We start from the raw sequence: 25,193 nt of genomic DNA on the forward strand, positions 1-25,193 counted from the left end.
TTCTATGCGGATGAAGTCGCATGGAAACAGCTAGTATTAATTAAAATCCAATAAATATGGAATTAAACATCTCTTACCACTGTATTTTATAAAAACTCTTGCAAATTTTATATTTTTCTAGGCAAATTGATGAATGCCTTATTACATTGACTGCAACATAACATTTAGTCGCGGCACAATTATTCGTATTACTATTGTCTTTATTCAGGAGAAAGGGCGCGTTGCAACAGGGAAAGTCGAGTGTACTAATTTAGACTTGAAGGTAAAAGTGTTTTACTTTGTACCATAAAGACTATAATGGCAACACGAACGTCAATAGAAATTCTGAAAGCGTGACATTAAAAAACAAAAGTTTGCGCATACATACTTTTATGGCTTAGTACCTACTATTATATGACCATTTATTACCCATAAAAATCTTTTAAAAAAATTATTTTGAAAAGGTAAAATGCAAAATTTGCGTTTGTTTTTGAAACCTCATTATTCATTACAAAGCTAGGCTTTTGAAAAATAGCTTTTTTGATTTTCCCCTTACTGGTATATCTAGGGCGGTCGCACTGTCTACGGATCACCAGACACGATGGATTCAAAAATATGTTTTATTTTTATTATAAATAAAAAAAAAATTGCAATTAAATCAAACAATAAGATCATATAGCTTTAAATCTTCTTTTAAGACGTTTAAAAAAGTTACAGTAATATGTAATTTATGTCATTCTCAATTACGTCTAGTCACATTTAGTATTAATTATCTGTGGTCTACGATAAAGGTCACACAAGCATGTCATTGACCGGTAGAATTAATTGATTCCGACAAAAAAATACCTTATCGGAATTTTAATTGACGCACATGTGATCCGTAAAGTTTTTTTTTTATAAATTACCACGTAATCTTTATATCTACTGAAAACATGTACATGGTAGCGATTGACAGGTTATTAGAAAGCTGATTAATAGTGTAATAGTATTACTAATAGGTACAGGATGATATTATGCAATATCTATATTTTTTCATGCACATAAGACACGTTATCTTCGAGGACCAAATAGATTTGACATATTTAAATCAAGCTTCATCGAAAAACCAACAAAGGTAATACATTTTTTCGTATTAAAAAACACCCTATGTTTAAAAAAAAACAACCAAACATTATAATGTACTAGGTGTATAACATTAAAGCGTGTCAAATAGATTTGAATTAACAATAATTAAAACCTTTTTCTGTCGACCTTACTTGACGTAAATTCTCGACGTAAGACCACACATCGCGTCTAGGTAAAAAGCCTATAAAACTAGAACCCAGTAAGACCCAATTAATTCCTCCAAAGGAAACTGTTTATTAGACAAGCTTGGTCTTAACTGCTCAATATAAACGTACTGAACCCTGCTACTTTATTCCACTGATAGTTTAGCTTTGCAATAGGGTTGACAAATGAAAAAAATCTTACTAATATTATAAATGCGAAAATATAGATGGAAGTTTGTTAGAGTTAGTAGCCTAAACGGCTGAACGGATCTCAATTAAATTTGGCATGGATGTAGGGAATAGTCTGGAAGAACACATAGGCTACTTGTTTTTGTTTTTTTTTTTTATTTCCGTAAGGATGGAGTCGCGGGCGAAAGCTAACAATTATTAAAAAAACGTACATCATATTAAGGTAATTTCAATATTTTTAAACCCTACGTAGGTTGTAAAACAGTTAAAGTTTAGTCTTTAGTTAAATTCTTTAAATACTTTTATTTACTTTAAGTTAAAAAAAGTCATTTTAAAAAAAATAAACACTGGCTTGTATATCTAAAACTTAATTCTGTATTTTTTATCTCAAACCGAAAAATAATTCTGATTTATTATTTTTTATTCTTTTGGACATTCATTGTTTTATTAACTTAAGTTACAAAAAATACAATAAAAAACCTTGTGAAAAAAAAATCGGTAATTAACTGCCAACCCTATTAAATCATACAGCTTACAGTATGTAAGGAAGAAGGGGCTATTTAGCTCGATATCCCTTATTAGAGGGTCCCTATAAATGGTGCTTTAAGTTCATAATGTCGGACACTCGCAGCGCCCTCTACGATCAAATAGCGTAACAATAAGATACGCCATTTTGTACCAAGAAATGGATTTAATTATCTTTTATCTTGGAATATTTATTGAGTTTCTTTAAAGGGAGTCCTCTTTTAATATGATTCCGAAATTTTGCATTTATATTGTGAAACAATGCTAGTAAATGTAATTGTTATTTCGTTACTTTAGAACGGCTATTTGGAAACGATATTTGGAACAGGGATAGTCTAGAATAAAATAAATGCTACATTTAATCTCATAAAATGCAATGGTTAGGATTGTTATTTTTTGCTTTCTACCGCAGTCTCAACTAATTTATTTTTTCTTTTTTTTTAATTATCCGTAGATAAAGTCGTGGGGAAACAATGTTATGAAAAAAACGTACTGGTTTAATTATTAAAAAAAAAACATTTAAATATAAAATTAAGGCGTAACAATTATATTGATGAACTCGTTCTGTTTGACCTTACAAACTTGTTTTCGACTTGTTATTATGCAAAAATGTTGAATGAATAATAAACCTAACTCATATGTACTCTATTATAATAGTTTATTTACTTTCCTCTCCAAAAATCAATTATGTAATATTTGTTTATTAAAAAATGACGTCCCAAAGACGTAATTGTCAAAGATCAAGCATAAATACGCATTATTTAATTCTGTTTATAATAAATGAACTAGTTGCCGCTCGCGACCCTTGTGCAATTAAAAAACTTATTAGTCTATGCGCTATTCGAGATTGTAATCTATTTCTAGACTGCATTTTTTTTTACAAAAAACACAATTTAACATAATCAAAAAAATCAGACACGTTCAACTATTCTGGAATTAAGTGACAACATCCATACATTCAGCTTTTTTTATTTGTTTTATTAAGAATCTATAACTGGCTACTAAAATATTACAAACAAAATAATAACATTTATGATAATCTTAGACTTTGTACCCTATATCCCATCAGAGGCACACTAAGCATGGGTGGTTGGATTATTCTTAACCGTCAACCCGCTTTGTCCCCACGTGGGACAAGATGAGAATAAAAAGTTTCGTCCGTCCCACCTTTAGCTACGAAGGGACGGTTGGAACGTATTTTTAATTTATAACGGTTCCTCTGTCACCTTATTGGTGATAGTGGAACTAAAAGGTGGGACGGATGAAACTTTTATTCTCACGTTGTGACAGGGCAGGGTGACGGTTAAGAATAATCCGGGTGGTTTAGTCGGTAAGAGTCCGGCACAACCTGAATCCTTCTCAGGTGTCCATGAACACAAGTAGGGGTCGCTGCTTTAAAACTAAAAAAAAAACTTAAGTACAACTTGAGTACGTATGACTTTTAATCTAAGTATTTTGTAAGCAATAACTTAAGTAATCCGAGGAAGTAATGAATATTATACATGCTTCGACGGTTAAAACATGTCAAGGTGTACTAGAATTGTCTATAAAACATGCTACACACCTTCGGTTGAACAGTTCAATTGAAATATACCTGTGTAAGCCATACTGCGAAATCTAAATTTAAACGAAATTAAATTCAGGGGGTAAATATTTTGGATAAAAATCCTAATGTGGGAAAGAGACCATAAGTTGCTGCACATCAAGGAAGCAAGGTTGCCATGGTTTGTCATCATGTCATGTCATTTTGACATTTGCAATTGATAATTTGACACATGTAAACAATATAATTAAATTATTATAATTTTACGCGGATGAAGTCGCACGGGAACAGCTAGTTATTTATTTATTTATAAAGTACACCAACAGATAAGTTATAGAATAATTACATAAGAAATAACATATAAGACACAAGAATGATAACAAATCCAGTTACAACATTGTTAAAGAGAAAAAAAACATTACGGTTAGGTTACAGAAAATGTGAAACAAACAAGATAAGAGAAAAAAGAAATTAGCTAAAACCAAGTCCTATGTCTGTGCCTCCGAATGTGAACATATGTGTTTTTTAAAATTATGTATGGAGGTGCAAAATATGTCTGTGTTGTGCTTTTCGCTGTGCAATTCGTTGTACGTACGACATATCCGGGGTATGGGTGAGTTAGTAGTTAATACAAATAAAACCGATGGTGTGTAACTGGCTTTATCCTAGGGTTGTCAGTATGGGTCGCAAGGTTCAGTACTGGATTTGTGTTGCCATTTATGATTACTTCAATTGTATACAAATCAATATATTGATGTGCTAATATGATTGATTGCTTATGAATACATTATTGTCCTGTAACTTTGTCATTTATGTACTACTAGCTGTTGCCCGCGACTTCCTCCGCGTGGTATTAGAAAATAAACGAACTATATAAATTACAAAAAGCTACATATCCCTCGGGAACCGGACATTTCTCTGGGATGAAGCTTATCTCATGTGTACTCCAGACTTTGTTTTATATCTGTGCCAAATTTCAATAAGATATGTTGAACTTGCAGAATGATCGAGTAAACATTAAAAAACTAAATTAATGAATCCCACGGGAACCGTAACTATTCCCGGGATAAAAAGTAGCCTATGTGTTCTTCCAGACTATGCTCTAAACCTGTGCCAAATTTCATGGAGATCCGTTCAACCGTTTAGGCTACAAACGCTAACAAACATCCATCCACCCATCCATCTAAACTTTCGCATTTATAATATTAGTAAGATTGATGAAATTGGTGTCAATAATTCTAAATAACTTTACATGTTCAACCCTATCTTTGTTAAATAAATTTTAAAGAATTTAAAATAAAGTTACTTATAACCTGAAAATATTGTTAAGATCCTGAGTACTCCTATGACTAAACTATCTCAAACTGATCTGGCTTTGATTCCTATTAGTTTACATAGACGTGTGCACACTATTCGATTTTTAGTTGTGCAACTAAACAGTTGAATTTGCTGCAATATGATCGACAATTGACAATCGCACTACACGTGTTCGATAGTCTATTCAAAGGTGTTCTACCGCTCTAAAAAAAATTCTAAGTGTATACGTTGAAGCCCTCTAGCATTAAGCAAGTTTGAATAGACGTTGGATCAATTAGTCGTAATTTTTGCCAAGTAATCTATGGTATTTGTTATGGGTACACTCTTTTAACACCCTGTGTTTTATTATCATCGTGTTCTAAAACATAGTTCATTTTATTTAATTCTTTAGTTTAATTTAGAGCGTACGTATTTTATAATACAGAGCTTTTTAAATCTCATGGTTTTTATTTGCGTGAAAATATCTCTAAATCCTCGAATATTCAGCATGAAGTTATATTTTTATATCCTTGAAATGTTGATTATTTGGTAGACAATTAAATTTATAGCACTTAATTGTTGCAAATCGCTTTATCGTGCGAGACTTTCTTAATATGTTGTGTCTGAAAAAACTGGAAATTAGTCTGTGCCAAATTGTTCTACCACTTTAATTACACTGTGACGCAATGTTATTTAACTATTAATTGCTTGTGTTACATAACTATTTAGTTTTTTAGTACAGGCGGCGCCTTTTAATTTGTTTGGAATATTCCGAACACTTAATAAATAAAGAATACTTTGTTTTTAAATCTGAATACGAATAAAACGTCTGAATAAACAAATTTAACTTGAAAAATGATATCGTACCATTCAGAGAAGTACCGGTGATAAAATTTTGTTCAATATGCCTGGTCTATATTTTTTTAAAGTCTTTGTTTTTTTTTATATATAATATAAGGTGGCATATGAGCAAGCGGCCACCTGAATCCACCGAAATGGAAAGCGACCGCTGCCCATAATGCGTTTCCTACCCCTAATTAACGGAGGAGGAGACCCACAAAAAGACACTTCCCCTTCCTATACATCTCCTCCACCGTCAAATCCACTTTTCCTTTCCATCCTTTCCTCTTAAGCATAGGATGGAAAGGGAAAGGGACTAAAATTAGGCCTCCAGCACCACACTCATCAGACGAAACGCGGAATTACTTCCGCTTCACGCCTGTTTATGTGTGGTCGTGGTTTTACACCGGGCGAACCGGCCCATTCCTGTGAAGATGTTAAAGCGGGCTCTACCGCTTTTGATAAGTGAGATTGTAAACGGAATTTCCATATTAAAGTGTTCTTTAGTATTCGACCGTGAGACTTAGAATACATTAGCTTTTTTATTAACATAGAAAATTGTTAAAAATAAAATACACTTCGTAGCTTCATACTATCACAAAAAGTTGATATGCTTAGTATTAATAAATTGCAAGGGTTGGGACACACCACGAGTAACTATGATGCCAAAGAATAATAAACAACTCAAACGCATTCTTATCCATTATTTTCATAATTTTTTGACGTTCGACAAGCACATTCATCAGACCAAAAACGGAATCGCTTCCACTTCACGCTTGACCACGGCCCTACAGTGCGAAGATGTTATAGTAGGCTCTGCCACTGTTAAAATTTCAAATAAATAAGTCTTAGTGCCTTCTGTTAAGTAAAATAGACCTTTCTCGTTATAAAACTTGTCTGTCTTTAGGAAAAAGTTTATTTTTACACAGCAAAACTTATTTGTAAAACAAAACTAAAGCCACATAGCTCTGTATTACATAACAATTATGACCGCGAATTACGTTACACTCAAGTGTGACCTCACCTTAGTAATATAATATCGACAGTTTAGCCGTAATAAAAACTGAACGATTAAGATCACGCCACACCGGTGGCATCGACCTACAGCTTTTTATCACCGGGAGACGTGATCAGAATTCGCTTCCGATCATTATGTTTTTTAACAATAGAATACAACTTTGTATGATCACCCTTATATCCTTCTAATAGAGACTGTCGTAGATGATGTTACGAGAAGTTCTTACTAATGTAAATGCGAAAGTTTGGATGGAGGTTTGTTAGAGTTTGTAGTCTGGTAGAACACATAGGCTACTTACTTATATCAAATACCTCGTGCAAAAGTCGCGGGAGAAAGCTAGTAATAAATGTATAAAAAACTTATTTATGTCGACCTGATGTTATGATTTTTGACAATTAGTAACACGTTTTTGGTATTGTGACTTTTGAGGTTAGATTTCGGAATCGCTTGCAGTTAAACTATTTTGTTACATTGCAACTAATGGGTTCTTCAACTTTGTCGTTAAGTTGAATTCAAGTATCAAAATGTAACCTATTGACAGTTTTGATTAATTCAGTTCCATTCCATGCAGCTTCGCAACTTGATTTTGTAATGTAATGAATTTTAGATAAAGGACATTCCCTAAACTGGCTCCATTCTGGAATGATGAAATATTTAATTATGTCACTGTAAAATTGTGAATACTGGTAACTTTTTTTTATAATATAAGGTGGCAAACGAGCAAGCGGCCACCTGAATCCACCGAAATGGAAAGCGACCGCTGCCCATAAACATCCGCAATTGCAGATGCGCTGCCTACCCTTAATTGACTGAGCAAGAGACGCACATAAAGAGGACATTTCCCCTTCCCATGCGTATCCTCCACAGTCAAATCCACTTTTCTTTCCCATCCTTTCCTCTGAAGAAAAGGGTGGAAAAAAAGGGACGAAAAAGGCCTCTGGCACCACACTCATCAGAAGAAACGCGGGATTGCTTCCACTTCACGCCTATCTTCTGTGTGGTCGTGGTATTGCACTGGGCGAGCCGGCCCATTCGTGCGAAGATGTTAAAGCGGGCTCTACCACCACTCTACTACTTCTAATTCAGCTAATACAAAAGTGTCTTAAGTAGGACAAGAAATTAATTTCTGGTATTCTCTTGTAATACATGTGACAAACTATTCAACCAACCAAAAATATAGTTTGTCTTCTTGTTTTGTATCATAGTTTCTTAAAAAAAAAACAGTCTCACTCAGTCTCAGAATCAGCAGGCTCAATCTACAAAGATTTCTTATAAAGTTAACCTCGGTAATTTCATTAGTAACATTTTAAATTACCCATATTATTAATTTAACGGTGACAACCACATTCAATGCATCCATTTAAGGATGAATTCTACTAAATCATTGTCCACGAACGAGTTTGCACTGCCATTGCAAATCGTTGTCGACTATTGTAAAAGTTATTTGCATTGCCGCTGACCAATTAAATGCAATCCATTGTTATATCTATGCAGCTGAGACTGTTCATAGAGTTATAAACAATAGAACGGGCAATCTATTTTAATTATATTTAATCGATTTCTTATAAGGTAAAGCACCTTAAGTGGCTGGATTAAGTGATGCGTTATGTCGCTCATTCTCTTTGTAAAAATAGAGATAAAAATATATTTTGAATTTGGAACTAAATCTCGAAGTTTGCTGTATTTTAAAGTTTTAAATAAAGTCCAAATTTGAAATATTACTACAACAAAATCTTGCAGAAGTATTGGTTCGTTTAAGTTAATTCAATTAAGTTATAGATCAAATATGTTAACTAATTACTAATATTATAATTGTGAAAATTTTGGGGGATGTTTGTTTCTATGTTCCTCTAGAACAGCTTAACGTATTTCTAGAACACAGTCTAGAAGAGCACATCATCTTCCTCCTTATCCTACTCCAGTAGTGGCGCGTCAGGTTTTTGTCCTCCACATCATACGTCTTATCAGTCACTCCCTTCTTGATCATATTACCACATCTGAAATCACGCAATCCAGACATCTCTCTCTATGTCTCCCTTTGGTATGTAGGAACACACGGGTTACTAATTTCGCTTTTGTTTTAATTTCGCGTGGACGAAGTCACCGACAACAGCCAGTGATTTATAATGTTTTCGCAAAATTACAGCGCAAAATATTAGTAAGATTGTGATCGTGTATTTGCAAATTGTCGTAATTTCGTACTTTCGGAATAGAAAATTGTCTTCATATTTCTTCATCTGTTCTCCAAACGTAATCTCTGCTTACGACATCGATTATATAGAATTAAATGGATCGGTAGTAGGGTGACCATATCAAGAAGACCTTTTAGGACAAAATTGAAATTGACATACAAATAGTATCTGAATTATTTTTTTTCCTCTATTTTTTAATTTCCTTTCCTCAGATTTATCTTCCACGCTCTACTCTAAATTGGCCACATACTTCTATGTATATTTATGTTATAATCAGAAAAAAATCTAATTTTTATATTTTTAATAATAACTAACTCAAAAACCACGGGTTCTATTTCAAAAATTCTTACACCATTAGACAGCTACGTTATCAGTTAACATAGGCTTTGTTTTTATTACTTTTTAACTTAACGCGAGCGAAGTCGCGGGCAATAGCTTGTAGTCTATATAATAATAATAATAATAATAACTCATTTAATAAATATAAAGATGAAATTTTTCGATATAGCTTATTATATCCCGATATATCCAGTGTATATGGTTATCCTATCACAAGATAGAATAGAACCGAATAGAGTCGATTCTGAACAATAGATAAAGGCATGTAATTAATGGTTCCAATTCCGATATCCATCAACACTGAAGTTCTTTTGACTATAGTTTGAATTATTTTAATTAGAGGTTAGGACGGAAACAGTAATCATCTTATCTTACTAATATTATAAATGCGAAAGTTTAGATGGATGGATGGATGGATGGATGTTCGTTAGAGTTTGCAGCCCAAACGGCTGTACTGATCTCGATGAAATTAAGCATAGATGTAGAGGATATTCTGGAAGAACAGACTACTTTATTAATTCCACGCGTACAGAGTTGAGGGCGAAATCTACTACAGTAATTTAAATTCAATGAAGATTAAGTAATAAGTAACAATCCCAATTCATACAATTATAATGTAATCTACACTTGGCTTCTCGCCAGCGTGGACGCGGAATTGCCCTGTATCACTTGATCTGTTTATTGTATACAATTTGAATAAAACGTGAACGAACTTGGCATTTCACTCTAATTTTCTCTCAATTTATTCCCCTTATCTCTTATGGATTGAATTCTCTAGCGAATGTTTTATTCATTGAAGGAAAGAATGATATTTTATCTAAAAATTGAGAAAACCCTTATCCTTCGCTTGTTGTTCGAATTTTAAATATTTAGTTTTGTATTATTAACTAAGAAAGTTTACATAAATGTCGAATCGACAATCGCACATCGGTGCGATAGTTTAGTCAAAGGTGTACGCCCGCTCTTTATTTCTCGCTATTGCAACTAAATATTACCATGTTACGTCAATTTTAGTGATGTTCGACTCTCACTTTCACGTGAATCCAGTTTAGTGACTTCGGAAGTTATCGACTTACTTCCCATCTTAAATCATTCGGAGACATGACAATGTTTTCGTAGTGTCTCGTTTTATAATTGTATCGCATTTTGATGTTAATAGTAGGTGAAATTTTAGAAAGTGTGATTTTATCTACAGTCAGGGAAACTGGCGGGAAGGGGACTAAAATTAGGCCGGCACGCACACTTCACGCATATCTTCTGTGTATACTACTCATTTTATTGGCATGAGTATTTCTTAAAGGTGACGCAAAGTTTTTGTCAAAGCATTTGCCCCCAATCGCACCGGTTTTAAGAGCTTATTGTTTAAACTACGTTTCAGTATTCGGCTGTGACGTCATTTGCAAATGACTAAGGCTAAATTCCGAATGTACTAGAGATTAAGATCTCTTATTAGTGTATTAAGGTTGTTGACCATTGGTCATTCGATCGAATCTGTTAGGGTCGGTGCACACTGAGCTAAGGTATATACGAAACACATAATTCAGTTATTTGATATTAAATATCTCTAAGAAATAGTCATATATATATAGAAACAAAAGCATATAGTTAGTTTTTTTTTAATAAATCATCCACTAAATAGTCTTCAGAAGACACTGGCTAGAAAACAAGAGACTAACGAATTTACAACCTCCTTTCTTAAGTCAATTATAAGTAGTAATTGGAAAATTAAATTGTATTTATGACTAACTCGCCCGCGACTTCGTTTACGCCATAATAAATAAAAACGTAGCCTATATGCCCGTCTATGTCAGCTACCCTTCAGTGAAATTCCTGTCGAAATCGGCCCAGCCGTTTCGGAGATTACCCGGAACAAACGCGGCTTACGAGCAGACAGACAATTTTATAAATGTGATTTTCGTTATCAGCGACACAAATAAATCGTCTTCCCCAAATCTGGAATTTTACTTTTGATATTACAAACAGACACTCCAATTTTATTATATGTATAGATATACTAGCTGTTCCCGTGCGGCTTTATCCGCATGAAATTATGAAAATTTTAGTTCATTGTTTACATTTGTCAAATTATCAATTACAAATGTCAAAATGACATGACATGATGACAACCTTGCTTCCTTGATGTTGGCAGCAACTTATGGTCTCATTCTCTTATTAGGGTTTTATCCAAAATACCCCCTAAGTTTAATGGCGTTAAAATATATAGCCTAAAGCGTGACACAAGTGTAGGGCTTTGTATTAAAAAAAGAATAATTAAAAAATATGCTGTAATTGCTGACATCTTAGGCAACAAAGAAGTGTGTGTTTACGCTTTATTATAATAGTATAGATTTATCCATACAAAGTTTATGGAGAAATATGTTGTGTACCACACCTTTAGACATTATCGTATACTCAAATACAATCAAAGCCCCATGACATTGCAAATATGTTATTTAATTCAGTCTGTATTGTATTGTACCAGCGACAAAAGGTCAAGTTGAAACAAAAGATATCGTCAAACCTCGCCAGGGGGCGCATTCGATTATAAAAGTTTATAATTAAAATTCTCTTTATACAAGGTATAGGTACCAGTTTTTTTATCATAGTTTATACTATGACTATTATATTTTAATTTATATTAATAATATTTTTACCCTTTCACGAGATTACCGCCATGTGGCGTATGAAATCTACTACCATTATTCCGATAGTCGTTTCGGCACACGGGCTGATAGCGAAGAGCCTCGACCAACACCTCAAGAAGCTCTCGCTAGACAGTTGGGTCCGATTCAAAAGGCGGTTATTTTATAAACCACACGAATAGTGAGGAGGTTCCTGTCTCTGCAGCCCTGACCACTGGTTGCTTGAGTCATCGGATTCCGCAGCCGGTGGACTTTTATTTTTTTATATATGTTTTATTTTGTTAAAAAAATCATGTAAAATATATTATATTTAAAAATAAGAAAATAAAGATATGAGAGATAATAATGTTTACCCTTAATAAATTCAATTAATATATACCAGAAAATCTAAAACAAAACAACATCTATCCCACTCATTCTCTTTGAAATAACTGAGCAAACAATATGTTTTGAACAGACTTCTAAAACGTTCGTATTTTTTTTGTGTCTCCGTATGTAATGAAATAACTCAAAAACTACTTTGCCGATTTTAAAAAATCTTTCACCGTTAGAAAGGTAATCTATCTGTGAGTAACATAGGCTATATTTTAATTTCACGCGGGCGAAGTCGCGAGGAACAGCTGGTGTTAAATATGAAAACCATTTTAATGGACCCCAACTCAAGCTTAGTTTATCAGCTGGCAAACCACATATTAGCTATCAATACCCGAGATATTAAAGTTAATAGAACAGTGATATTTGACTTATATTTAGCACACAGAGGTAGTGAAACTGAATCACACTTTCTAGATACGCCTTCGCAAGCGTCGACTACCTACTTGTGAAATTGTCTTTGCTTACCGATTAAATATTCTATAGCTATGTAGCTTGTGCATTATTGTAAGTGTTAGTGCCTGTCCCATCACTGACTGATAGAGGCCCAGATAGCTTAAAAGTGACGTCGCTGTTAGATAAGGTAACAAAAAACGATATTTCCATCACATTACACGTTGGATTTTATCAGACAATTCACAATTTGGTGGGACAGGCCCTAACTGTTGTAGAACCTACTTTAATTCGTGAAATCTCACATGTGTACGATTTCTCTAAATGTACACTTAATTAGTGGTATTAGAGAAATCAAAATTATATCCTTCATTTATTATTATGACTGAAGACAGTAAGAGCGCAAACATCTTTGACTAAACTATCGCACAACTGCTTAGTCTCGCTTTGATTCCTAAGAGCATATGGTGCGCACTCTACTCGATTTTTAGTTGTCCAACTAAACAGTTGAATTGGCTGCAAAACAATCGACAATCGCAGTAGCTAGTCATTTTCATCGACATAGATGTAATGATAAATGAAGTGACAAAATCATCATTAAAAAAAACATACAACCCACTCAAAGTTGTAGGTCGCCATAGATCATAAACTTTCTACGCCTTTGTTTTTTTTTAATAACAAACAGTTGTGACACTCTTTCATTCATAATTATAACTCTACAAGCTATTTACAACTTTAACACATTGGAATAGAATTCAAATCCAAATGATTAGCAATTACAATTACATACATGAAATAAATTCGCATCGAAATCATCGTTATCACGTAGACATAAGGGTTACAATCGCGTATTAATTAATGGAAAGCTAATCCATGCCATACAACTATCAATCATTTTTTACTTTTTAAAACATTGTCTTTAATGTGTAGGCGTTTTAATAAAATAGTTTATTAGGTCAGACTTATTACGTGACTGAGATTAACAATGCATTATTTATAAATCTATACCAATATAATTAAGCGTAAAACACACTACTTCGTGACGTATGATGTCAGAAATCACAGCATTTATTTGCATTGCTGGTTGCTGATAACGAAAATTGCATTTTTTTTTTTCCTGTCTGTCGGTCCGCGTTTGTTCCTGGTAATCTCCGAAACGAACTTTCACTGAAGGGCAGCTGATATAGCTTTCGCCCGCGACTTCGTCTGCAGGGAATTGAAAAAAACAAAAGTGAATAGCCTATGTGTTCTTCCAGACATCCTCTACATCTATGCCAAATTTAATCGAAATCCGTTCAGCCGTTTAGGCTACAAACTCTAACATCCATCCATCTAAACTTTCGCATTTATATTAGTACGAGCTGTTTCCCGCGACTTCGTCCGCGTGGTATTAGAAAACATACGAACTATATAAATAACAAAAAGCTACGTTCCCTCGGGAACCGCACACCTCGGGGATGAAGCTTATCCCATGTGTACTCAAGATTTTGTTTTACATCTGTGGCAAATTTCAATAAGATATGTTGAACCGTTGCAGAATGATCGAGTAAACATTAGAAAACTAAATTAATGGATCCCACGGGAACCGTAACTTATCCCGGGATAAAAAGTAGCCTATGTGTTCTTCCAGACTAAGCTCTAAACTTGTGCCAAATTTCATGGAGATCCGTTCAGCCGTTTAGGCTACAAACGCTAATAAACATCCATCCATCCATCCATCCATCCATCTAAACTTTCGCATTTATAATATTAGTAAGAAGTAAGATGATAGTGTGGAAAAAGTTGCGGGCAACAGCTAGTTTGTCATAAAATCACGCCGAGTGCTAGTCAGGGTATTGAAGGTTTGACTTATGTTTAAAAAAACATGTTATATTGTTTTTAGTTAGATCTCATCAACGGCTATTTTGTAATGGACAGCACAATCTCTTAAAGTACGTTTCTCGAATTTAAACACAAATGGTATTCAGTGAATTCGTGAATCATTTGGCGCCAACGCCATTGAAATAACGCCTCGTTTATCGAATTCATTTTTTACAGAAAGAAACGAAGCAAAATGATTCGAATAATTTAATAATTTCATTATTCGTCTCTTTCTGTTTGAAGCATTTTTATATTACCGACATCGTCGTGTCCTTATCATACTGATTGTAGATTCTACTGATCATTTTGATGCTTAGAGAAGACGCACACCTTTGACTAAACTATCTCAAAGCTGTTTGTCGATTGTCGATTGTTTCGCAGCTCATTCAACTGTTTAGTTGAACAACTAAAAATCGAGTATTGTACGCACTCCGTATAAACTTATAGGAATCAAAGCGATACTAAACAGTTATGCCATAGTTTAGTCAAAGCGCGCGCTATTACGCGTCATTCTACTTGTTACACCTTTTTTAATCATATCAACTTTTTTTTTAATATTTAGAAAAGTTGCCTGCGATTTCCTTAGCAATTAAAAAGCCTATAATAAATCTATAAGCCCTAGTAATCCAGTGAAAGTCTCGTCGAAATCCACCCAATTTCGGAGATTAGCCGAACTATTTACGGTTTACGGACTGACATACAAATAAAAAGTCTTAGAAAATTAAAAAAAAAACTACTTTTGGTGATAGCAATGCAAATACATGTTCGCGAAATATCGTTTTGATATTACACAGTCATTGTAAAATTTATATATTGTCTAGATAAACAAATATCTTTAAACATTTAACTAAATCCCAACTAAACACTATAACTTCTTTTATAAACTATGCCCTTACAATATTCAATACATATATCCAAAGAATTACCATAATGTATATGCTATTTCGTTAATTTATTTTAAACCTTACACCTATAAAAATAAAGCCCACACCTCCATTATACAAAAGCAAATTCATCTCTGTAAGCATTGGGGTCAAACACGTATTGTCACGTGAACGATTTTAGAATAAAGCATATTGAACTCTAAACCAAAACGGTAAGGATTAAATTCATTTGATAGCTTTTAAGATTGAAGACAATAAAACGAAATGCTTTGTGGATACTTTTGCTTTTCGAACAAGGAAAAGTGATATAAAACGACATTCCGTCTCACGCACTCAATACCCTCCTAAATGGCCTCTTATAAGGCACATAACATGATTTTTTTTATTATTTCTACAGTAAATTCTATTAGTATACTAAGAAAGGGCGCACATCTTTGACTAAACTATCGCACAACGACTCTTATATCACTTTTTATAAGGTTATGATGCATATGTTTAGATGGATGGATGTTTGAAAGTTTGTAGCCTAAATGGCTGAACGGATCTCGATGAAATTTGGCATAGATGTCGAGAGCGTCGGTGGCTCAGTGGTTTGAACACTTGACTTGTAATCTACAGGTCTTGGGTTCAAATCCCGCCGTACCAATGTGATTTTCGATTTTTCGAATTTCCTTATGTACATAATTTACCCGACGTTCTTACGGTGAAGGAAAACATCGTGATGCAACCTGCACATATCGGCGAAGAAATTCAAAGATATGTGTGAAGTCAACCAACCCGCGCTTGGCCAGCGTGGTTAACTATGGCCTAGTCACCCCATATTAGGGTAGGCTCCGAGCCTCTCGGTGGGGACGTATAGTGAGCTGGTGATATGATGACGTGATGTAGAGCATAGTGTGGAAGAACACACAGGCTACTTACTTTTGATTTTTATTTTAATTTCACAGACGGAGACGCGGGCGAAATCTAGTAACATAAATAAAATGAAATCGTGAATAAAAAAGCTAATTTTCACACTGACAACCATAACACAATTCTCAGTTGTCTGCCAATTCTTGAAATTAAAAAAAACTCTCGTAACTGTTACAAATTCCACAGTCGCGGAATTCCAATTTCAACTGTCAAATCCTTAGAAGGCTGACACAATAAAGGAACCTCGCCTTTTATTATTTAAAACGCATCCTCTGTGACTAACGCTTGTTAAAAGACTTTTGTGGGGTTCTTGTGTAAAATATTGTCATCTCTTTTATTCTCTTTGTAAAAACAAAGACAACTATAGATGTACGCGTCATGACAGTAGAATTACGTAATTATAGTTACATTAGTTGTCATGACTCCGTTCTCGCGGAAAAAAAACAAAAGAAAGTAGCCTATAACACATAGGAAGAGTATCCTCTATATCTATTCATCGAGATGCGCTCAGTTTAGGCTAGAAACTCTAACAACCATCTATCCATGTAAGCGCTCGCATTTATAACATACTAGCTTTCGCCCACGACTTCGTCCGCGTGGCAGTAAAAACAAAAGTAAGTAGCCTATGTGTTCTTCCAGACTATCCTCTACATATATGCCAAATTTCATCGAGATTTACTCAGGTTAGGCTACAAACGCTAACAAATATCCATTCAAACTTTCACGTTTATATTAGTAAGATTTTACTAAGGTTCCTATTATTAGTAGACTACATTGTTATTGGATCACTTTTAGTTGCATTCAACGGAGAAATCGTTTTACCCTCTTACGCATAAAGGACAATTTTAAAAAAGAACCTAGTCGTATTTCAAAAATAACATAAATATCGCATTTATTACTTTTTAAAACCCAACCTCATTCCGAGATTATGATGCGTATTAGTTTTCTGTTTTTTACGTTAACTCCATTCGTATTTCTCTTTCGTTTTTTATTAGCACTGATGTTTTCTTAATGATGATAGAGTGCTAGGCGGACTTCTATTTTTAACAACATAGGTATTATCTGGTTAGCTCTGCGGTCGCTTGGCTTATTTTAAACACCCATCACATTTTCCACTTCGATGACGAAAGGAATTTAAATCAAATGCATATTTTATCTCTTGTTGACATTTATTTTTGTCTGTATTAAGAAGATATAATTGCGAATAAATCTTTATCTATACTTATATTATTAAGAGGAAAAATTTGTATTTTTGTATCTATTGAAAAAACGCAAAAACTGGACCGATATCAATTCTTGCACTATTAAAAAGCTATGTTATCACTCAGTAAAACCGGTTTTATTTATACTATTTTTTTAAATAAATAAATGAAGATATCTTACTAATATTGTAATAGCGTAAAAGTTTAAATGAATGGATGTTTGTTAGAGTTTGTAGCCTAAACTGCTGAACGAATCTTGAGGAAATTTGTCTTAGATGTAAGGGATAGTCTGGAAGAACACATAGGCTACTTACTTTTGTTTTAAATAGCTGTCCCCGTGCGACTTTATCCGCATAAAGTTATAAAAAAATCATTTTATTGTTCACATTTGTCAAATTATCAATAGCAAATGTCAAAATGACATGACATGACAAACCTTGGCAATCTTACTTCCTTGATGTTGGCAACAACTTATGGTCTCTTTCCCACATTAGGGTTTTTATGCAAAATATTCACACCTAAGTTTAACGGCGTGAAAATATATAGCCTAAAGCGTAAAAGTGTAAGGCTTTTTTATTAAAAAAGAATTATTCAAAAATATGCTGTAATTGCTGACATCTTAGGCAACAAAGAAGTGTGTGTTTACGCTTTATTATAATAGTATAGGTTAGTCGAGGTCGTAAGCTAGTAGTAGATTAAAATTATTGACGCTTGTTTGACATTAAGAAAATAATCTTTACTCATTAAATGAACTTAAGAAATATCAAACTATACATTAACTAGTTCATACCTTCACGAGAGTAATACAAGAGTGTACAATACTGTACTCTTTATAGCGCGCACAGTAAACTCTCGCACAACTGTTTAGTCGCGCTTTGATTCCTAATCTTATATGGAGGTGCACACTACTCGATTTTTAGTTCTGCAACTAAACAGTTGAATTAGCTGCAAAACAATCGACAATCGACAAACAGTTAAGTCAAAGATGTGCGCCCGCTCTTAGTATTCACAATAAAAACACACCCTGTAAACTATACCTATATAAGGATGCGTTCGTAGACGTAAGCTATAAAGCGTGTTCCAAGAATAAAGGTGCCATAGAGAATGCATCTGTCATTGACTTGTGATATCTTTTGCATTACTAACAACGGTTCTGGTATTGCATGATAAGGAAGATTTGACGATTTTAGAATGTCTTATAACTAATTCGCGAACTTTTTATCTCGGTTTACTGAACAGCAATCAGGAGGCGAGATTTTTCTCTCTCTAAAAGTAAAAGTAAACCATAGGTTTTAGATAGATCTAGATAAAAATAATGCAGTTTAACTATTACAAAATGTGTATGCTTTTACTAGACATTTAAGTCCAATTTAAGTCCCTTTCTCTTTACCACCCTTTTCTCATAAGAAGAGGATGGGAAGGGGAAGTGGATTTGACGGTGGAAGAGATGCATAAGAAGGGGATATATCCTCTTTATGTGCGTCTCCTCCTCCGTCGCATAAGGGTCGGCAACGCATCTGCAATTGCGGATGTCTATGGGCAGCGATCGCTTCGCCATTTTGGCGGATTCAGGTGGCCGCTTGCTCGTTTGCCACCTTATGATATAAAAAAAAACATAAGTAAATATTGAATGAATTACTTTCTTCACAAGTCTAACGCACGTACTATTTAAATTTAAATTTTAGTTTCGTTTTTCACAACTAAATACGGCGAAGAGAGCTGACATCATTGGAAGATATTAATTTAGTAACGAGAAATATGCTATCACTCGATTAAAATGCAAGAGAAGTATTACGAACAATACGTGTTCATTAATATGTGCGTGCGCACCTTAGTCAGCGCCATCTAGCGACGATCCGACTTCCATACTGATGAATTTACAGCTATCTCCAGGTATTGGAAATTAAAATTGATAATGGAAATTTCTAGAAAATTTATTAAACTAGCTGTTGCTACGACTTCGCCCGCGTGATATTTAAATTGCCTGTTACTCTCTGATAACGCAGATTTTTATTGGTGAAAGAATTTTTGAAATCGTTCCAATAGTATTTGAGTTATTTCAATACATAAAAAAATACAAATCTTTCCCCTAAATATTAGTATAGACAACAATTATCTAGGTATATTATTGTACCTAAATAAAACGCATAATCTAGAATATTTTTTAATTGCTAAATTGGTTGATTTACGATATTGTGTCTTCACAATGGACAGATAAAAATGAGAATATGAAGAGAAGAGAAGAGAGAAGAGAATATCAAAGACGGGAATTTTCATGCCAATAAAATATTGTAGCTGACATGAGTTACTGGCACGTGCTAGCTACTGGTGTAATGTGTATATAAATGCCAGAAATATGTTAACGATACAAGATAAGTTTTGTACCCCTCGACAACCTCCCTAACTTTCGCAAAATCTAATATAGTGATAATTACTTGCATAACAGGTACTAGCATGTTCGTCGTTGCATCAAGTATGCCAGCTACTAGCGTATGTATCTAGGCTTTACTCATCTAAAATTTATTTAATATAACTGGTAACATATATTGGAGCGTATCCTAACAAAATTCATGATATCTAAACAATTTTTTCACATAACTCGTACAAGAGTGATTACTTAATACTTACTTGTTACCATTGAAGCGTTGACTTTAATAAACCCACGTTCAAGTTCTCATAACGAGCCTAAGCATGCAAATTGATGCAAATGAAAATTATTTTCTGAGTGGCACACTACAAGCCATCAATTCGCTGTGTAATTATTTCTTTTTAAGGCCCCGAGGCATCCTTGAAGATTGCATGTTGCTATTACAAAAACAAAGATTGTTTCTTGTACGAGAATATAACTTGAATAATTAATGTATAGGTTCTAAGACAGTGTAATATGCTAAATTAAAAAACAAGCCCGTCCCAAGATATTCTAAAAATACATATTTAAATCCCGCTTTGATTCCTATGAGCTTGTGAAGGTACACTACTCGATTTTTAGTTGTGCAACTAAACAGTTGACAATCGCATGTGCTTTTAGTCAGAGGTGTGCGACTGGTCTAAGGCGACTTTTTCTATTGCTTTTTTATAATAATGAGGGGTTATTTTATATAAGTATTCGACAATGATTTAGGTTAATCTGTAAGTAAACAAATGTTACACATCTTAACAAATTTCTCACCTCGCATCGTTAACACAAGCGTTTGAGGCTGTTGAACTCGTTTAGCACCTTCAACCACCTTTAGAAGGTTACCTCGTTATTCAAATATTCTTACATAAAGTTTAGTTCCGCTGTTTGTTGGGTAAAAGTTTGCGTTTCGTGTTTATGCTCGCTTGGTAAGTCAAAGGTGTGCCGCAGGGGACCATTTTATGTCCCACTTTAAACATTTGTGATGCCTTTTGTTTGAAAACTTTTTATAAGAAATTATGTGTCATTTCTTATTAGTATGACTAAATTTTTAATTTACTTAACTATTTCTTTTTTTTATAAAATCACACACATTAACAATAAAAACAGAACCTTCAGGGGGAAATTATAATAAGAAAGAAGAGAATACCACAAAAACACTATTATATTCTTAGATTATTTAAGACTAGAAATGATACCTGTAACTATTAGAAGTATGTAAGTATATGAGAGGAAGTTTGAGAGTAGCTCCAGTGGTTGAGAAAATAAGGAGTAAAAGGTTAGAGTGGTATGGGCATGTTATGAGAAGGAATGAATCGCATGTAACAAGACGGACGTTAGTTATGAATGTGGAGGTACACCGGTAGAGGTAGACATAGAAAGTGATGGATGGATTGCGTGAACGGTGACATGAACAAGAAGGGAGTGATGACTGAGATGACAGATGATAGAGTGCTTTGGAGGACGAAAACTCAGTGCGCCGACCCTACAGGAGTAGGATAAGGCAGGGGAGATGATGATGAAATGATACCAGTAGCGATAAAGCTAGAATTAAATTAAGTATGCGTTGAAGGTATTTAAAGCAAAAAAGGTTTTATTGTAGGTGACACTTAAATATAGCGTTGTGAAGAACGCTTGATCGTTTGAAAGGAAATCACTTGCCTATTATAAATTTCCGTGTACGTCCGTCTTTACGTGGGTAGGAAATCTTTATGGCGGCCAGGATTTGCGTTCCGTTTTACTGTAGAATTAGATACTTGGAAATATCAATGTACTAGCTATTCCCATGCGGCGTCATCCGCATTTAATTATGAAAATGTTATTTTATTGTTTACATTTGTCAAATTATCAATAGCAAATGTCAAAATGACATGACATGATGACAATCCATGGCAATCTTGCTTTCTTGATGTTGGCAGCACCGTATGGTCTCTCACACATTAGGATTTTTATCCAAGTTATTTACCAACTAAGTTTAATAGCGTGAAAATATATAGCCTAAAGCGTGACTTAAGTGTAGAGCTTTTTTATTAAAAAAAAGAGTTATTGGAAAATATACTGTGATTGCTGACATCTTAGGCAACAAAGAAGTGTGTGTTTACGCTTTATTATATTAGTATAGATATTGACTCTAAATCCGTGAATCTCTGTTTACTATTTATGTGAAATTGGACTTTATCTTTAAGTGTATTAGGTTAATAATTCAATTTGAGTTTTGTTTTATGATACGTAAGGGTTGAACGTACACTAACTACAAAGCAATTTTAGTACTTACAAGATACAATCTTTGGTGTGTTTGTTATATTTGTTTGCGGAGTAAAGTTCAAGGTTCAGAGCGGTATAAATATTTTAAAACTCAACTGGTTTAAAATAACTATTTTATACCTAAGAGCTGGCGCACAACATTGACTAAACTGTCGCACAACTGTTGTGCGATTGTCGACTATTTCGCAGCCAATTCAAATGTCTTGCACAACTAAAACTTGAGTTGTGTGCCTCTCCATATAAACTTACAGCAATCCAAGCGACTAAATAGTTGTGCGATAGTTTAGTCAAAGGTACACACGCTCTTATAATTTTTCGTACAAGTAAATAAGTCCTGATTTATAAAGGACAATATTGACTAGAACTGTCCGTAAAGAAGTAATTTAAAAAAAAAACAATTGATTAAAACGGCCAGTATATATCTATAAAAGTCTACGACACAGACTAATAATTCTTCATTTAATTAAATCGCAGTAAATGCAGTACAAAAACCACCAATAAGGTAATTAATATGAGCAGTACACGCGCAGGATATCCGAACGGAGTAACCATTTAAGGGAAACGACTGAGCCCACATAATAATAAGAATCGTGATTTTAACTAAGAAAAAAAAGTTCAATAAACTTAAAATAACTTTCCTATACTAATAGTATGTACATAATATTGTTTTTTGCATGTTATGTATAAATTTAAAAATTACTGGAGCGATTCGAAAAATTCGTTTCCTGTTTAAAAAGTACATTATTACTGAGTGACATAGGCTATGTTTATTCTTACATTTATTTATTTCCGTACACAAAGTCGCGAATAAAAGCTAGCTTTTAGCTAGTGTTATATTCTTATAATATTGTCACTTAGAATGGTCACAAAATCGCTACATATTGTCGATACTTTTTAGCCTTCCAAGTCTCCAGTGTAAATTACGAATCGAACTAGATATTATCACTTTGAAACTTTGTCAATTATTGGGTACTAATTTGACACTTTTGGACTCATTACCTTTCCAAGTTTCTTCAGTGTTAGTTACGTATTGAATGTAAAGTATGGTATATGATCAACTTGCCCTTATCCCTTACGGAGGGGCACAGTATGTGCTGCTCCATACATCTATCAGCCGTCATATCTGAATCCACTCCTTTCTTAAGCAGATCCTCTTTCACAAAATCCATCAAAATACTTATTTAAGTTATTTAAGCTTCAAGAAGTCACATTTCAAATAAATATACTCGAACACCTGTCAGTCGGGCAAAAAGTTATAATACACTAACCAATAGTGCACTGACACGGTGAAGCGCATTGTACTCCTCAATGTACAGTCGCGGCAAAAAGTGTAAAAATAATAAATTGGATAAGCTCAGCAATACGCGAATTCCGCGGATCGCTCGTTTCGCCTTATAAAAATTACATGTAATTCCATACGTACACTCCCTCACGCATAATTTCCCCGTAAAATATCACCCAAAGCAAAAATATTGCAATTCGTTCTGGAACGATTACTTTCAACAACACAAAACAATAACGACCTTATTCCATATAGCATAGTGTTTAATATACAATAACATTCATTACAAACATGACAGATGTACAATACATTGGATTTTGAACTTTATTTGTAACGGCTTAAGGTTCATTATTGTTTAATTTCGTATATTTTCGCATAGGGGTGGCCATCCAAGCAAGACGTCACTTCATAAAGTTGTTAAAAATGAAACATATGAAGATAGTATTGAAAGGGTTAACAAACTCCGTGACTAGTAGCCTTTATTGAACATTCATGCGATTATAGCCTTTACGTTTAGATAATAAAATACATTTTTGTAAAACATGATTTCTTTTTGTTTTAGGTTACTGGCCCTGTCCTGTTATAAGGTATGAATTTACAATTTTATTTAATTAACATTAATAATATTTCCTTAAGTAGGTATAGTTTAAAATAAACATGAGGTGTAATAAATCTTAATATATATAATTTCTAGCTTTCGCCCACGACTCCGTCCGCGTGGAATAAAAAAAACAAAACTTAGCCTATGTGTTCTTCCAGACTATCCTCCACATCTATACCAAATTTCATCGAAATCCGTTCAACCGTTTAGGCTACAAACTCTAACAAACATCCATCCATCTAAACTTTCGCACTTATGATATTAGGTAGATTATCTCTACTCTCGGTTTTTAATTATTAGATTTCTACTTCAACAAAAAAATAAGAGGTCCACAAACCTTTAAAAAAGTGCTTTTTATTGATTTTATTAATATTTAAGTACATAACAGTATATTGTAAAAGATTTTAGACATCCGGAATTTACTCTCAATGCCGCGTCTCAAACCTTCTTCAAACAAGAGGCTGAGCAAAGAACTGCTCGATGACACTTCGCTTTAACATAGAAGGGTCACTTGACATTTCACTTAAGTTCTAATTTTAACATATTTAAGTATTAGACAGGAAATAGAGAAGGCTGTATTACTATGACATATTTACTGCTAAAAAAACATCTTACTAATATTATAAATGCGAAAGTTTAGATGGATGGACAGACGTTTGTTAGATTTTGCCACCTAAACGGCTGAACGGATCTCGATGAAATTTGGCATAGACGTAGAGGATAGTCTGGAAGAACACATAGGCTACTCAGTTTTGTTTTTTTTTTTAATCCACGTGGACGGAGTAGCAGGCGAAAGCTAATTGAAATATAATTGCAATTGATTATTTAATTATAGTTTGCCAGAAATGTTTAGTTTTAACTTAATATGCACTAGATGGCGTTGTTTTCAATTATTGAATAATTCCATTTAATTTATGAGAAGAATGCCTTTTGCTCGACTACGCACGCGCGGAATTACAAAAAAAAAACAAAGCAAGCCTAACCTATGTCTTCCTCCCGACTATACTCTACATCTATGTAAAATTTCAACGAGATTCGTTCATACGTTTAAGCTACAAACTCTAACAAACAACCATACATCCTTTCATCTAAACTTTGGCATTTACAATATTAAGTAATTAGTAAAGGGTTTTACAGAATCTTTTATTAGCGGTACACTGTATAATAAGATTTTATAGTGTTGTTCTTTTGCTATT

General features: G+C 33.8%; 1 protein-coding gene across 1 annotated transcript in view; it reads left to right on the forward strand.

Annotated features, from left to right (window-relative positions):
- Positions 1–25,193, forward strand: part of LOC106109941 — an 88,251-nt gene that overhangs the window by 27,401 nt on the left and 35,657 nt on the right. Inside the window, exon 3 of the mRNA XM_013291598.1 lies at positions 23,959–23,983. The gene's annotated coding sequence lies outside the window, so the exon portion shown is untranslated. The remainder of the gene's footprint in view (positions 1–23,958; positions 23,984–25,193) is intronic.

Source organism: Papilio polytes, unplaced genomic scaffold (genome assembly GCF_000836215.1).
Source record: "Papilio polytes unplaced genomic scaffold, Ppol_1.0 DF820956.1, whole genome shotgun sequence".
In the NCBI taxonomy this organism is placed as follows: domain Eukaryota; kingdom Metazoa; phylum Arthropoda; class Insecta; order Lepidoptera; family Papilionidae; genus Papilio; species Papilio polytes.